We start from the raw sequence: 16,478 nt of genomic DNA on the forward strand, positions 1-16,478 counted from the left end.
AATTCAAGGTGAAGCCCTATTAAGCACAAGTCTAAAGTGTGATTTAAAACAAACAAAAAAACCACCACACCAACCGAACATTCAATATCCACCTTCCCAGAAGCACCAGCAGCCCCCAGGTACATCCCTGTAATTCCAGAGGGACACTTTACATTCTAGGCAATTCACTGAGCTGCTTTGACTGAAAAAAAAAAAGAAAAAAAAAAGTGGTCCCAAATGGAAAGTCAAGTCAAACTGAGGTGTGTTCTCAGCAAGACTTTGAAACAGCCAACAAAACTAGGCCGTTCATAAAAATAGTTGTAACTGCCTCATTTTCAAATGTATTTTCAAGTGTAGCTAAAGGCAGAGAAGGAAATGTCTGTAGCATTTCCCCAGGAAGTGAAAGATTTGGCATCAGTGCCTCTTCTGAGACCAACAGCAGCCACTGTCTTGCAAGAATCTGTTTGGTCTGGGGATGTGCTCTGTGTTACTGTTGAAACCATACGGAGCAGCAGCCTAACATCAGCCTTAATCTAAAGAGAAAAGTAATAAAACCTCACCTCCATCCCTGTCCCCAGACACTTCACCTTATAAAATACTCCAATGAAGGGCTAAGCCAAAACATCCTCTCCTAAAACACAACAGTCCCTTAAAAACCATGTTTTGTTCTTGTGATCTCATTTAAATAGGTATTTCCTTCAGTGATGAAGGGCACAAAGAGTGACTCTGTCAAAGCACAAATAAGACATGAACAGAAAAAGTGTTAACAAGCAAGCTGATAGAAGAAAGCTTAACTGTGACTACCATCGTAGGAGATTTTAATATATATATATATATATATTAAAAAGTAAGAAGTGATTAAGGGAGAGCACCTGGAAGTTGACTTCAATGACAACTAACAAGTTGTTATCAGGAGTACAAGAACACTTTCTATGTGGTAAGCTCTCAGAGATAACAGAAAAGTTGTCTTGCCTAATAAAGTAATTCCTGTTTAGAAACAAAAACAAACAAACAAACCACTAATACATATGTAATTTATCTCCTGCAGCTATCTGCACATAATGTCAATGAGGCAAGGTACCATGGGGAAAGAAGCAATTAAATTTACAGTCACAAGGAAATTTCTTGTCCAGAAACAAAACACTGAGGACAAGTACAAATCATGGTCCTCTTCATTGTGTAATGTTTTATCCAAAAGAAGCTTTACTATGATGCATATTAACTGAGGGGATGTTGTCAGCAACGTGTCCTAAAGTGTCTGGGTATCCAGAACTCCCCACAGTAGAAGGGCTTCACATGCAGTCATGAGACGTACATAAAACCTTGCAAATTAAACTCTTTATGAGTGACTCCATATTCTGCAAAGCCTCCCATGCTAAATGCTGTTAATAAACATTTTTCTCTGGCTACATGCAAACATCCATTCTACCACAGCACCTAACACTGTGCCATATTTACCTGGTCAGGCCTCCTGGTCTACTAAGAAATACCAGTTGGTAGAGACATCCCAGCACTCTAATGCTAATTCAACATTTTGAATAAATGCAACCAGTATCTCAAAGAAACACTTTTATTATTTCTTGTCACCTTCTGTCACATCTGTGTCTATGTTTGAAAGGGATCAGAGATGAGAAACAAACATCAAAAAGAAACATACTAAAACCAAAGAGCTTAATGTATAATTTTTTTCAAAATCCACTGGAATCTCATGACCCTAGGAACTAATTAAGCCTCATGCTTTGATGTTAGCTAAACTGTTTGAAAAATCCTGTCCTACAGGCTTTTCATTTCCGAGTTATCCATCATGGGATACTCCACAGCTTTTTTGAAGCATCTTATACAGGTCACTGTCAGAAGACTAACAGATCACTGATTTAGTACGGAGTGGGAATTCTCCTCTGTCCAATTTGCAGAGATGACCAAGACCTGCCATAACCTGAATGTAAGTGAATAACTGAAAGAAGGTCTGCTCACAAAGCGTGTAGCTTCTTAACCGCCACGATTACAGTTAATGAAATATTGATAGATAAGTAAAAATACAGTAGTATACTTTCAATTAACAGTGGGCTTCCTAGTCAAATAGGACTGTATTAGAGCATTCTGCTGGGACAGTTTATTCCATTAATTTGTCTTCTATTTAAAGAAATCTCCACAGATGCCTGCAATGTACTCTGGACAACATTCCTACAACTGATAGTCATGTTATTTTGTCTTTGCTGAGATTTAGGAGACAATACCATTTATTTAATGCAGATTAAAATACACATTGATAATGAACAGATTAGTAAAGTCTTAGTTAATTATTATTTTCAGTTCAGTTCACTATCAGTTAATTACATTACCATGCTAGCACGTCTGCTCCCAACTGGTTAAATACTTCTGCAACCTTACTCCTACTGAAATCCACAGTAAAATTCCCATTGCTCCAATCAGCCTTACTGTGGATCCTAAGACTTTGAAAAACAAGGATAGTCATTTGTACTTTGCGTGGCTTTGCTAGCATTTATGACTAAATGAAGTAAAGCAAAATGAGTTAGCTCTATGAATGGTTTGTCCTGTGGATATCTTGACTCCAGAACTCACCACAATTAAATAAACCAACACTACATAAAACTGCTGCTCAAGGTCTTACTAAGATGAATGGATCTTATCAGAATTTTTTTTTCTCGTCAGTGTTTAAACTCCTAAAGACAAGATCTTATACATAAATGTGGCTCTACGCATGAAAATCTCTAACAGTCTGCACACACAGTTGTTCCTCCCCTTTCCAATACTCTCACGTATTTTAAATACATTGCTGATCACTTTCACAAGCATTTAAAGACACTGGAACTGTTTTCTCAGAACCTGTGTGTCTGTCACGCAGTAATACCATGGCACCAACATCACAACACTTGTTGCTGAAAAGCCAAGACCTTCACTACGTGCATCAAATCTAAGTCATGCTCCAGGGGTGCTTGAGGTCTGCATTTGGGCCGCATATGACCTTGGGAGAGAGTCAAAGCTTGCTTTTTGAAGCAGCCTCCTCCAATAACTGGTATACAACCTAAAGCATTTATTTAATTTCTGTTATTAGACTCACAAAGCTTATTCGCTATGATGCTGCCCTCTGTCTCACTATTAATACTAGTGAGGCACATCTGCAAAGTATGCTTCATTAGCTAGGAACTAGTGATTTAGGGAACATTAATTTTCTTTGACCACCCTGTGCTCAAGCACAGAGCATGTCTACTGGCTGGAGCGGTTGGTCCAGGGGTTTGGCCACACAGACCTATTCTGTAATGAGGAAATGGAATCTCCAGAATTCGCGTCTGCATTTTGCACAGGGGATGTTTCTTGCTTTGGGGTCACACGCCGTCCTTGTACAGGAGTCATAGACACCGAATTTTTCTCTAAAATAACTCCAGAGTGCTGAGCCACTCTGTCAAAATGATGCGACTCACAAGTTACGAGTCTTGTCCATAAATGTTTTATATATTTAAGATTCTACATTACTAAACCTAACAGAATTTGCTCCTTTGAAGTGTTAGTGTAACATTTTGTTGTGAGCAAAACAAATAAAATAATATTTGCAATTTTTAGCAAGTAGCTAAAAAGTAAATATTTTGAATTCTCTCAGACAAATAAAGTTGTGTTAAATAAATTCCTCTGTACATAGCGTGGAGATACTCATTTCTCTGTTGAATAATTACACAACAGTCCGTGTATCTAAGATCTAGTGATTTTTTCCTCTTTACTTTATCCTCCTTAAAAAGTTGTGTGTTTTGTTTTGTTTTTCCTAGAAAAAGACACTCAAAAATATCCCTTTCCAGTTTTCCTATTACAAATTAGATTCAAAATGTTTCTCTTTTTCTTTAGCATTATGCTTCTGGTTTTGCAATTAACACACATCAAACAGATCTCAGGATGTCACCAAAATGTGTAATGCTACTATGATACATATTTAAATTTAGGCATGCATGTAATCCGATTAAAGTCAGTACCCGCGAAGTCAAGCACATAAACCAAAGAAAGGGTTTAATATTGTCTCTGTAGTTGGGTTCTCAAGTGCTTTCATAGCCTTTTCTTTAACACGTTGTATCATCTATGTCCCATTTTTAAAAAGTCCTCAGTGTGCTGTATGGGCATTCTCAAGAGTGCCACAGAAAGTCTCAGTACAGATCGGTTGTTTGTGTTATGCCTCCCTCTCTAAAACACTAAAATTTTTTTAACTGTGCAATAAAGAGAACAAACTTACATCTGAGTTACACTAAACTACTGATCTAGTTAGAAGTGTCAATTCTTTTCAACACATAGCTATACGCAAGAAAACACTTAGTGCAGAAACTTGAATTCTGTACTCTATCAAACCCTAATGACTTCGTAAGAGTTTTATGCAAGTAAGTATTAAGTGATTCTTCAAACACTTTTCAATTATTAATCAGGCCTCCAAGCATTTCAAAAAACTGGGGTCTGAGAATTTGGTCCTTTACTTTTTTTAGAATAAAAGGAAATATTAGCTTATGCTGCATTTGTTAAATTTTTGAATCCATTGGCACAGGAGATCAATTATTTGTAGTATTTCAAAAGTTTTTTTTTTTTTAAATCATCCCGATCATAAACAACATTTGTAATCCCTGTCACTCCTGTAGTGAATTTTAAATATAAAATTTAAAAGTATTTTTGTTTAAATATCCTACAAAAATAATCATTACATTTCATGCTTCAAACAACACAATCATGACTGGTAAGATTATGAAGTACCCTACTTATGCCATGACTTCTACACAAACTTTTAAAACAAGATGTAGTAGCAACGCATTTGATTATTACTATTTTTTCCTAATGTCAGAGCAGAATAATGCATTTAATAAATTAATAATCTGATAAAAAAAAAAAAGCTTTGCAATAACTCCACAGAATGCAAAACTCAACATTATTTAAGTATGCTAATTGGACCAACCATAATCTTAAAAAAAAATAATCCAGTCGAGCAAAAATATGCAGTTTGATGCACAGACCAAGTGACTTTTAATTATACTTTAATTCAAACTGATTTATCTAAATGAAAATGCCACTATAAACACACAAACTACACTCACGATACTAGCAAGGCAATTCACAATGTATATTTTCATAAGGGAATGTATCTAAATTCAGCGAAATATATATATATTTAAATAAAAGTTTACCGTAATTGAGATAATGCAATATATTTCAGATCTGACAGAGGCAAGGGAGGGGGTGATAACATACTAACAATTCAATACCTTCATTGACATGACTTCAGTCTGATTGCAGTTCAATTAGCCTATACCACCTGACTAATTTTTACAATGGAAAAAAATTAAACGCTTTTTTTTTTTATATATATAGCTCATTAGTTTTCTGATTATTTCATCTTCCTTCAGGAGAAATAAATAGATATTTTAGCAGTTCATCCCTGTACAGGGCTGAGTATAAACCTATCACAAGCAATATTATCATAGGTCTGCTGAACACAGTGATCAGTGTCTTCACCTATAGATACACAGTAGCATCTCACATTATTTTGACAGCTTTCCATACATTTTAAACAATTTAATAAAAGCTTATGCAAAAAAGAAAAACACAACGACCATTCTGCGTTACAAGGTATTATAGTATAAATTAATAACATTTCTCAACTCTGTAAGAAAGAAGTCAGGAATAACGCTATTCATAAATATCAGGAACAAAGCCCCCAAATCAAAACAGAAACTTAAAAAGAACCAAAACAGATTTTTAGAAAGCTGTAAAGTGCTTTGAAAATATTAAAAAGAAAATTCAATTATTACCTCCATTTTTTTTCTATGAGCTTTATTTTTCACATTCCATACTGAAGAGCAGACAATGCTAAATTTATGACAGATAAGCAGAATTTTTCAGATACATATCACAGGCTCCACTCACTTGCATTAAATCCCCCATGGCTTTTTTACAGGATCCCCCTCCCCCCCCCCCCCAAAAAAAAAATATTAAAAGAGCTTTTTTTCCTACCTGTACATTCAGTTTTATTTACAATGCCTCGAGAGAGAAGACATAACGATACAGTTCTACCAAACAGTCCCACATCAATTTCAGTTGTTCTATTGAGAGCAGCAGCACCAAAAAAGTTACACCAACTTTCACAATTGTACATAAATTTTTAGAACTATCAAACAGCAATAAAAACTTATCTACATTTTAAATTGTAGGAAAAAAATACATTTTTTTAATTTTTAAATAAATTTTTAAATAAAAATAAAAATTAAAAAAAAATGACCATACCTTCTTTAATTTTTTTTCCCCAGAAAGCTGATCTTATTTCGTTATAAAGAAAATTATCTCTTAACCCTCATGCCTTTGTATTTTATTTTTATTTAAAATAAAAAGTCATATAAATGATTTTTAAAAATTTGTTTTTGGCCATTTGGCTCCCTCCCCCAAATTGACACTTTATAAAAACCTTCTGTACTTTTTTCCCCCTCCCTCTCTCCCTCTACTACCTCCAAGATGGTAGGAAAGTTGTTGTTTTGGAGGGCAGAGGAACCGCTCTCTGATGTTATGTCCTCTCGGTGCCTGTAGTGGTGCTGTAGGAGGCTGCTGGCTCTCTTCTTGAGCAGCCCCAGCAGCCCTGCCTTCTTTGCTGGAGAATATATTCAGGGATTCCCCTTAATAATCACCTACCCTCTGAGCACTTTGTAGTTTTAAAATAATAAAGAGCCCCCAAAGCTTCCTCCCCACAAAAATCAGGATCTTCTCAGAGCCAGGGGGGCAGCAGCTCCTCAGCACAGAGCCCGAGCCCATTCCCAGTCCCTCTGCTGGGGAGGAAACTCTGATCTGTCAGCCCAACAGAGGGAAAGGGGGGAGAGGAGAGAGAGGAGAAAAAAAAAGCAGCTGGAAAGGTAAGCCAGGCCCGGCCTGCATCCCCGAGCTCGCGTAGCGCGGCAGGCGGTGCGAAGGGTACAGGGCGGGCGGAGAGGCGGGCTACGCGAGGCCGGGGATCGGCCGGGGCGGGGTAGGCCGCAGCGGGGGGGGTGAGGGGAGCCGGGGGGGGTTTGCGGCTTTCGGGCGCCCAGAGGAGCCCCGGAGGGGGGTGAGACGGTGGCCGGGACCCAGCGGGAGGGTCGGGGCGCGGCGCCGCGGCGCCTTTGCCCGGGAGGTGAAGGGCGGCGGGGGAGAACGGGGGCGGGGGGGCGCTAGGCCTCAGCGCGGCGCGGCCTGGCCGCTCCGCTCCGCTCCCCGTCCCGCCGGGCCGGGCCCCCCGCGCCGGGCCCCGGGCCCAAAGCGGGCCGAGCCCCGCCGCCGCCGGAGCCGGGCGGCCGGGGGGAAGGCGGCGGGGGCGCCGCGGCGGGGCTGCTTCCACCCCCCCACCTCCACGGGGCGGCGAAGGGGGGTGGGGGGGGGGGTGGCGGGAGGGGCGCGGGCCGGGGGGGCCGGGGGCGGCATTAATTTCCCAAAATGACTTTTAATGAGCAGCGGCGGCGGCGGTGCGGGGGGGGGTGGGGGGCACCCCTGCCCCTAGCCCGGTCCGGGGCCGCCGCGGTGGAGGCGGTGCCGGTCCCGCGGGGCGTGCGGGGCCGCGCCGGCCGCGGCCTGGAAAGTTTCTCGGCGTTTTTAGGGTGCTCGCCCCCCTCGCCGCCCCCGCCTCGGTGGCCGCGGGGATGGGCCGGGGGTGCCCCGGGACGCGGCCGCCGCCCCCCCCTGCCCGCGACCTCCCCCGCACCCCTCCCCGTTGTGTCCCCTCGCCCGGGGTGGTTTCGCCCCGCAACTTTTTTTTGGGGTGGTTGAGGGGGCTTTTTGGGGTTGCGGGGAGGTCGTCAGAGTGCCTACAGTGCCCTCCCCCAGTGCTGTACCCCCGCACGGGGGTGCCCCCCAAACCGGGGGCGAGGGTGGGGGGTGAGGGGCCAGCTCAGCCTCGCCTCCCTGCCCTGCCATGTGCCAGGGCTGGTGGCTGCCCCAGGCTTGCCCGGGGTCCCCCGGTCACCCCCAGCCCTGCCACGGCCGGTGGGTGTGAGTGGGCTGGGGTGACGGCCCCCCAGCCAGGGGAAGGGGCTCCCCTCAAGGCCCCTCAACAACCAGGGCACAGTAGAACTCGGACTCCGGCCCCGTCCCGCGTCCCCAAATGTGGCAAGGGGTCCCAGCGTGGGTTGGGGCCCCGTCGGTCCTTGGGGCAGGTGTGGGGCAGGAGTTGCCTACTTGGTGCTGCTGCCGGGAGCTGGGAATGAAAGGATGCTTTTTTTCAGGGGAAGGAACGTCTGGTAGTTCTGAAGTGAGCCCACTGGAAAGCCAGCCAACACGCTTCACCCAGCACAGGTGAAATAGCTCTGGTTTCTAATGCTGGAGATGTGTACTTTGGTTTAAATGTTCCTTAAAATGACTTTTAGTTTAGAAGGCTAATTGCTTTGTACAAGTAACCTTGAATAAATTTGGGGAATGACAGTAACACTTAGCTTAAAGCCTTATATTACACCATCTGATTAAAATATGTAGATCTATAGTTAGTTCTAACTTTGTTACTTAACAACATATGATGAGGGTTTATTTTAAGGATGCTCTCAATTTTTGAGGATTGGTATACTTAAAATTGGCAAATTTAGGGCAATGCATCATTCCCTTACAGCTGAGCGTCCTATCCTGTGGGCACCGTTGTACTGTCAGAGTGTCATACTAAGACCTTACTGACCGGGTAGTGCTGGTGATGGATAAACCCTAACACTAATGTTTCGTGTGAAGCTGTTACTTGCAGTCTAGTGACATTTTTGCAGCCATCTTCAGCCTTTTATGTGATTTGTTTGTAATGTATACACATGTAAGATAAATTTAATTGTAAATCTAAATTGTCTACAGAAAGCAACCCCAAATTTACTTAGTAGGAGTGATTTTGATGTTTCAATACTTTTATGATGAATGAATGAGTTTTATGTAGGGCCTGGTCCTACAGAGTTGCATGTACCATGCTCTCGCAGTATGGTAGACCCTCAGGAGGTACAAATTTATTGTAATACTGTATTGAAACTTCGATAGCTTACAACTGCTAAAAGGCTGCTCTGTGAGGAGCTCTGCTGCTTTATTTTATTTATTGAGTGTTCCCACTGAAGCAAGAATGATACTCTGGTATTGTGCGAAAATAAGTTTGTTTGTCTTTGCACCATTGGGACTAGAAATAAGGCTAAGGCATTTTGTTTAACTTCATATGCAAGTGCAGGTTAGCTGTTATTTGAATAAATAAAAGACTTGGACTTACGGCTTTTTTTTTTTTTGTAAATTCAAGTACAGATGCAAGGTATACTGTGGTATGTTTTAGTCTCTGATTTCTCTCTGGATCGTGGTTTTGATATTTTGAGATAACATTTTAAAGTGCATTTTTTGTGATGTTGCAATTGCCTAAATGTCCCATTTATTGCTGTGTCTGAAGGCCTTCTTTCTGCAGCCCCAGTCTCCCTGGCAAACCCTGGTCTTGTTTATAGCCATGTTGAAATAACTGTGTTTCTGTGCAAGCATGAAAATCTGCCTGTGTGGATAGGACTGCAGGACTGGGGCCTTAGACCATCAGGTCAAATAGAGAAATCCTTGTTCAAAAGACTTCCAGTGATATGGAACCAGTCTGGAGCCTTACTTAGATCAGGAATAACCGTATTTAGGAAATGTTTTATTGAAATCTATAGGAGTGTGCTCGTAGCTATGGTTTTCAGTTACAAATCTTCCTACTGAGCATTTTTCCTCTTAAGAAATCCTTTGAAGTTTCTTAAATTCCTGCGGTCTTAAAAGCTTGTTGGTCTTCAGATTTTGGGCTGTCTTTGTCACGTTTTATTTAAGGTACTATTTATCAGATGGGTGAATCCGGTGAAATTAAATTGCCTGCTGAAGTTCATTTTGTATAGGAAAACAAAAACAACAACCTGATCAGTTTGGAATGGAAAGTGCCTCTTCCCTCGTCTCCTTAGTTATGTTTTCTGCTGTCGATTGGAACTTGTTACAAGTCTATATGTTATTTAGTTATTATTAGGAATAATACTAAAATTTAGTTTTGTATTTATTGTATTGTATTATGAAGCATAATTCATATTGCCAGTGTTGCTTAAAATGTACTACTGCTTTTCTGTTAATACACTGGACGTTCTTATGCAATATAAATTGTCTTTTTGCAGAGTAGAAGCTTTCTAAAAAGGCAGAATGAGGACAATTGTTGCTGCTTCTGTCTTCCTAGGTAGATTTTCACATGCAAAATTAGTCCAAAATATGATTCTAGGTGGTGACTAAAAATGTCTTGTACTATCTTATATGTTAAGTGCCTTGGTCTTGCAGGTAGATCTGTTTGGGTACAGGCACACGTATGCAATGCCTGTACTTGTGTGGGGCTCTTCAGAGGTCTTACTGAACAAGGATTTTCCTCTGGTTAATAAAATTGTCCCTTATAAACATTCACGTAGCTGACTTTGGTTGCTTCCAAGTGTTTTTTGTCTCGTTTTGGATGTTTTTACTAATAAGACTCTGTTTTGTTTCTAGAATTACAGCAGGCTCGGTTTGGTAGCTGAGCATAGTAGAGGCCTGAGTTGTTAAATGACCAGAGCTAAGCCAAAGTTATGGTTAGATCGTAGGATGGGGACAGAAGTTACAGCTTTGTGGCGTTGATGTTGACCACAATTAGATGTGGTGTAGCTGCTCTTGATAGAACAGAGCTCTTCCCAGGGAGGTGCTCATTGCCTAGTATGAAATGGAAAGAAAAAGGAGTATTTTTTCTTTCTTTCTTTCTTATATTTTTACTAGTACTGATGGGAAGGTTTTACAGTAAGGTAGCTTTAAATGTGTGTCTTTTTGTCATGATTTTTTATGGTCTCTGCTCATCTCTGAGTGGATTAGATTGCATGTTGCCAAAACACTTTAAAATCCATGTATTTACTGTTGGTCCCAGCAAAAGGGTCAGGCAAGTGGAACACAGGGAATTCATCTCTTGGTCAAATTGAAGAGTTGGTAAAGCTACTATTTATGCTGCCTGTTTTTGTGGAAAAGCTGAGGTTCAGGGAGATCTGAGTTCTGCTTTCTAGCCTCAGGTTGATGGTTTTGGAAGCGTGTGTAGACTATTGTACCTTGTCTGTGAAATCTCATGAACACACCAAGCAATACAGCATTAAATCTGCACTGGTGTTAGAAAATTCAAACCAACACTGTTAAGATGTCTTTAGTCATGACTTTTATTTGGATGCAGTCTGTGAACCTCTAAGTTCTCCTCTTAATTATACATCTTTTAACCACGGATGTGTAATTGTGTTGCAATTTATAACGCATTTGGGGATTCCATTGCCTAAATTTGGTCTTGTTTAGGTTGAATGTCAAATTCTGAGCATACATTTAAGAGTGTGTCTAACCCACATGGTTTAAATTATTTTCTGCACAGGGTTTTCTTGGGATTACTGATGGGTCTTGGGACTGTAAAAAAAATTTCAGGCTTTCTAATAGCCGTTAACTTCTCTGTAAAATACTGATGATGCAAGGTACCAAATTTCTGTGTGACATGATGCCGATACTCTGTATGATCTAGCAAAGATTTTTCCCCAAAGTTTGCTGTGACAGCATTTCCTGACCTCTCCAAAGGACTTTAACTGTTTGAGGAGAGGGTATGTGGAGTGCAGAGCTACAGCTTAGTTGTCTTGGAGTTGATGTGCGCTGCAAGGAAACCTATTATGCTTTTTGCGAGTCCTAAAAGCAGTTGGGAGCTGGCTTCTTCCAATGCCTGGCAGCAGGCACTGACAGTTGCACAGGTGTGTGCATGTGTGTGTTTAAGTCTTTTATTTCTCTTTCACAGTCACTTTACAAACCACTCCCTGTTATCTTACAGGCCACCAGTGGCTGCACTCAGCAGGAACAAGTAGATCTGCTAAAAGTGGTGCTTTCACAGAGTGTGACTCTGCTCTGGGTCCTGCCTGTCCTTGCTGGAAAGCCTTGCTAGGACACTCAATTTGTTGCTCTTCACGTGTCCAGATAAGGCTTTTACCACGGCAAGTAGATTATCTTCCAGTCATCTGTTCGGGTGTAAAAAGTGGGAGAAGGGGAGAAATTAATGTTATCAAATTACAAATGTTAGGGGTAAGCTTATAAGAACATAAGGAGTACCCTGCTGGGTAAGATCAGGAGTCGATCCAGCCCACTGTTCTGTCTTGGACAGTGGAACTAACTGATGCTATTTAGGGACAGTATGAAAGCCCAGCTGCTTTTTAGTGTTTTTTTTTTCTTTTTTTTTTCTCTTGCTCCTCCAACATCCGTGTTTATTAAATTAGGCATGCTGGCAGGTATGTCACTGCCCATTTCCTATAGTATCTGTTTGTCCCCACTGTCTGTGAACTTTCTGAACCTGCTGATGCTGTCTGCTTCTGTAGCTTCCCGTGACAGCAAATTCAGCAGCTCACCACTTGCGAGTAGCAAAAATAAAGAAATATTTCTTTAATATATTTTGAGTCAACCTAGCTTTCTCAAGTACCGCTAGTTCTAATGTTGTGTGATTTGGTACATGACTGCTCTGTATTCACCTTATCCCTTACCACTGTCATTTTTTTCAGCATCACTCATGTCCTACCTACATCATTTGGCAATGACAGATTTCTGGGTTCTCTTCTGTTCTTTGCATTGTTGCTTCAGACTCTCTAAATCATTTGTTTAGAAGCAGTTTAAGGAAAATGTAGGTTCCTCAAGAAGTAGCGTCTGGTTTCTCACTCATGAATTGTGGCTAAAGCCAGTGTGAGCACATGCAGGCATGAATTGTGTTTGTTTTGAACCTGTCTACAGCTTCAGTGTGGAGTGTAACTGCAAACCCCAAAACAACTTCTAAAAGGTTTTCTACCCTGATATTTTTGCAGCAAAGTACAGCTGCTTGAGCTTTTGATTTTTCCAGGGGAAGTCCATGTTTCCGTCATCTCTTACTGAATCCTGTGGGACAAAAATAATTTCTCCCCCACCCACTATTTAGCTAAGTGTAGTTTCAGTTCTCTTCAGTTAGGCGACTTGTGCCTGTTCCATGCTTGTGCTACTTTTGTGTAGCAGCAAAAAGCTCTGTTAATAACTCCTGTCTATTTTGCTCGAAATAAAATACTACGTCAGATTAAATCAGAATTGATAGATTAAAAAGTCTTTGTTGTGTTTGTGTGTGTGTATATGTATGTAGCATGGAACTAAAAGGAAAGGCTTGTTTTAGGCATAGCATGAGTTCAGTCTCCGGCAGTGTGTCCGCACAGTGCTGCTGTCTTTTGGAGGTCTGTATAGGAGTCTGCCAATAAAGATATCATTGCACTTTGAGAGAATTGCTATAGTTCTTCTATATAACACTGGCTGCCAGGTGTATTAGCTCTCTTTCTGTTCATTACTCTGGAGTTGCACTGTTCGATTCCTATCAGGATTTTTAATATGGTTATATTTTTATGAGCTTCTCTTAGTGTATATATAGACCCCAAATACATGTTTGAGCTCGTTGGCTTCCCTGAGGATTACTGTTAGTATTTTTGCTTAAATGTTTCATATGGCATCATACTTGTGTCCTGCATCTTTCTGACAAGTGAGATGGAAAATACTGCGCCTTCCTTGACACAGTCAAGTGTAAAAATAAGACTTAATTGTGAGCTAAATCCAAAAATAAGACTGGGGGCACAAGAATAAATCCAGGATTATAGTGGCTGGGAACTGCAGTGTATTTTTCTTACAGAAACCTAACTTAGTATCCCCAGATACATGTTTCTTGTTGTTTACTTTGGAACTGCTCTGAAAAACTCTTTTTTTGTCTGTTGCTTGATAAACTTCAGGCAAGAAATATTGCTGGGTTGTGCAAAAGAGAAGGAGGTCATTGATCAATCAAAAACTCTACAAAGCATAATAGCAGTAGCTTAAAAGGTGCTGGTAAATACAAGAGAAAGAGAGCAGCATGTGGGTCACCTCATCTTTGCAAGATTCAGGTGTTCTTTCCAATTTTTCACCCTGTCCAGTATGTCACAAATACAAGCTTTGGGTAGCTGTTGAGAGCAGCAAACTCCAGAGCAAAAGACTTTGTCAGTTTCACTCTGTGTAAGAGATGCAATTAGTTAAGACCCATTTGATTACTCTCTCTACCATAGTAATGGAGAGCGCTGTTTGTCAGGCGTTTGGGACCCAAACCCAGGTCACCACCTATTTCTAGGCTGTGGGATTTCTTTTCTTCCACATAGTTGCTTGTAGGGTGAATGTGTTGTGAAGGGCCATACTCCAGTGATCAGTTTCAAATTTATGCAGTCTGCTCCTTCCTGTGCTCCCATGCATCAAGGGAAAGGTGATGGGAACTGTTTTTGATATCTGTGCTTGTGTTTTGGCTGTTTGGTGTAAACAAAGTGCCAGGCCCCTGCCCCAGAGTGTGGAAAGGGAACTATGTGTATGAAGAGGAAATACGGGACGATCCTCGTTATTGTCAAATGATTAATCAGGTCGCTGGCGTTTGTGCCACCTACGTTTTGTGGCAAGTCTCCAACCTGCACGCTGTGTGTGCTGCGTGTGTACTTGTAAAACTATTTAAGTAATTGTTAAGTGTATCTTTGAATTTTTAGTGCTTGGCTGTACAGCTAGATGCATGCTAATGGAAGTGTCTGGTTTATGCAGTTTACTGGTAGAGGTACATTAGGGTGTTTGGTTTTACCGTAGTGACTTAAAGTTACTTTCCTGGATCCCCAGATGTCATGGTACTTCTTGTTTTCTCAAGGTGTTTTTATGCAGTGGGGAGAGAAGGCTTGTTCCTTCACCAGAGGAAGTGGGATCTTTTCTGTAAAGGCCGTAGGTTCCCTTCCCTTGCCATTTGGGGCCTTGGGAATAACTAAGTCGGTTGAGGTGGTAATCTGTACATTTGTCCCATGTCTTTCATTTACTGCATATTTCCTGAATATCACCTCTATGTACATTCCTTTGCTTGATACATAATGCGTATGAAACTGAACTGTGCTGAACACACCATCTTCAGTTTATTCCTGTGCTTCAGGATGGCCTTTCTGAATAAGAGCTGCCTTATGCAGGCTAAGCTGGCTGTAGCAGAGGAGCTGCAGGTTGTCTGTACTGTTAAATATTACTTGATGCTGCTTTATTGTTTTTTTGTGTGTGTGTTAAAAAAATTGATTGCTAAAGACTGCATAGTGGTAGAAAATCATAGAATCACAGAACTGTAGGGGTTGGAAGGGACCTCGAAAGATCATCGGGTCCAACCCCCCTGCCAAAGCAGGTTCCCTGGAGCAGGCTGCCCAGGTAGGCGTCCAGACGGGCCTTGAATATCTCCAGAGAAGGAGACTCCACAACCTCCCTGGGCAGCCTGTTCCAGTGCTCCGTCACCCTCACCGTGAAGAAGTTCTTTCGCATGCTGGTGAGGAACTTCCTGTGATACATTTTGTAGCCATTGCCCCTTGTCCTGTCCCTATAAACCACTGAAAAGAGGTTGGCCGTATCCTTCTGTTTGCCACACTTCAGGTATTTATAAACATTGATATCTTATCAATCTCCCCTCTCAGTCTTCTTTTCTCCGGGCTGAACAGACCCAGGTCTCTCAGCCTTTCCTCACAGAGAAGATGCTCCAGGCCCTGTATCATTTTTGTGGCCCTCCGCTGGACTCTTTCCAGGAGATCCCTGTGAAGAGTACCTTAAGTTTTCATGAATTTGGTATTTCATTGCACTGTGGGAATCTGTTTTGGGGCAATGGGGAAGAAAACGGCCTCCTGCTGAAAGGACATTTCAGCCTTCCTGGGGTCAATGGGGGTAATCATTAAGGGCAGCATTTACCTAAAGCAAGCACAATAAGGCAGGTGAAGCTCTGAAGGACTGTGATGACCTTAGGAAGGACTTCATAATGATGCTTGCAAAAGCTTGTGCAAATTTAAGATATGAAGTCTGTTCACCAGGTGTGATAGCTGGTTTAAGACAGCTTAAAAAGAAAAAAATCCTGCACTGCATGATAAAATTAATATTTGGTAGAGCAAAGATAGTCTCCAGCATTTTTGTAGGCAAAGATACTTGAAGGAAAACCTTTCTGTGATCAATTGGTTTAATGTTACACTAGCATTCAATATGATTCCTGAAAACAGGTGATCTAATTCGTTGCTTAACCTTTTTCAACTTGTAGCTCCTAATAATTTACTGGTAGATGAGAGGAATTTTTTTGGCAGGTTTAAGCAAGGTGATGGTAAACCTTTTTTCCTCAATAATTTCCCTTTATGGTTTCCAGAGATCTGTGACTGCTAGTTGAAAACTATTGTGCTAATGATTTTGGTTTATTGGATGCTACCTGAATCACAGGTTAAATGGCTGCTTCTGGCCACCTACTTATTAAGCAGGATGATCCTATCTGTTGTATTCTGACTGACTTTGACCTTTTTGATGTTTTCCGTAGACAATCTGCTTCATCTTGATTCATCATTCCAGGATAGTGGTGTCCTTGGGGCTCTCTCTTAACATTGATATGATACAGAAGATTTAAAATCAGGTATTGTTTTGGGTCCCTTCTTCCCACCAACATGAAACACGCAATG

The 16,478-nt window shown here is 41.4% G+C and overlaps 1 protein-coding gene across 5 annotated transcripts in view; it reads left to right on the forward strand.

Moving 5' to 3' along the window:
* Nucleotides 1-6,416: 6,416 nt before the first annotated feature.
* INO80D (INO80 complex subunit D) overlaps nucleotides 6,417-16,478 on the forward strand; it is a 45,644-nt gene continuing 35,582 nt past the window's right edge. For 2 of the 5 annotated variants that reach the window (XM_013171681.3, XM_013171682.3), the window contains exons 1-2: nucleotides 7,385-8,274; nucleotides 16,340-16,432. The gene's annotated coding sequence lies outside the window, so the exon portion shown is untranslated. Of the gene's footprint in view, nucleotides 6,864-6,957; nucleotides 6,977-7,384; nucleotides 8,275-16,339; nucleotides 16,433-16,478 lie in introns of those variants that run through there. The other 3 variants (XM_013171680.3, XM_066999118.1, XM_013171683.3) reach the window with 3 other exon arrangements.

The sequence above is a fragment of the Anser cygnoides genome, chromosome 6, assembly GCF_040182565.1.
Source record: "Anser cygnoides isolate HZ-2024a breed goose chromosome 6, Taihu_goose_T2T_genome, whole genome shotgun sequence".
In the NCBI taxonomy this organism is placed as follows: Eukaryota; Metazoa; Chordata; class Aves; order Anseriformes; family Anatidae; genus Anser; species Anser cygnoides.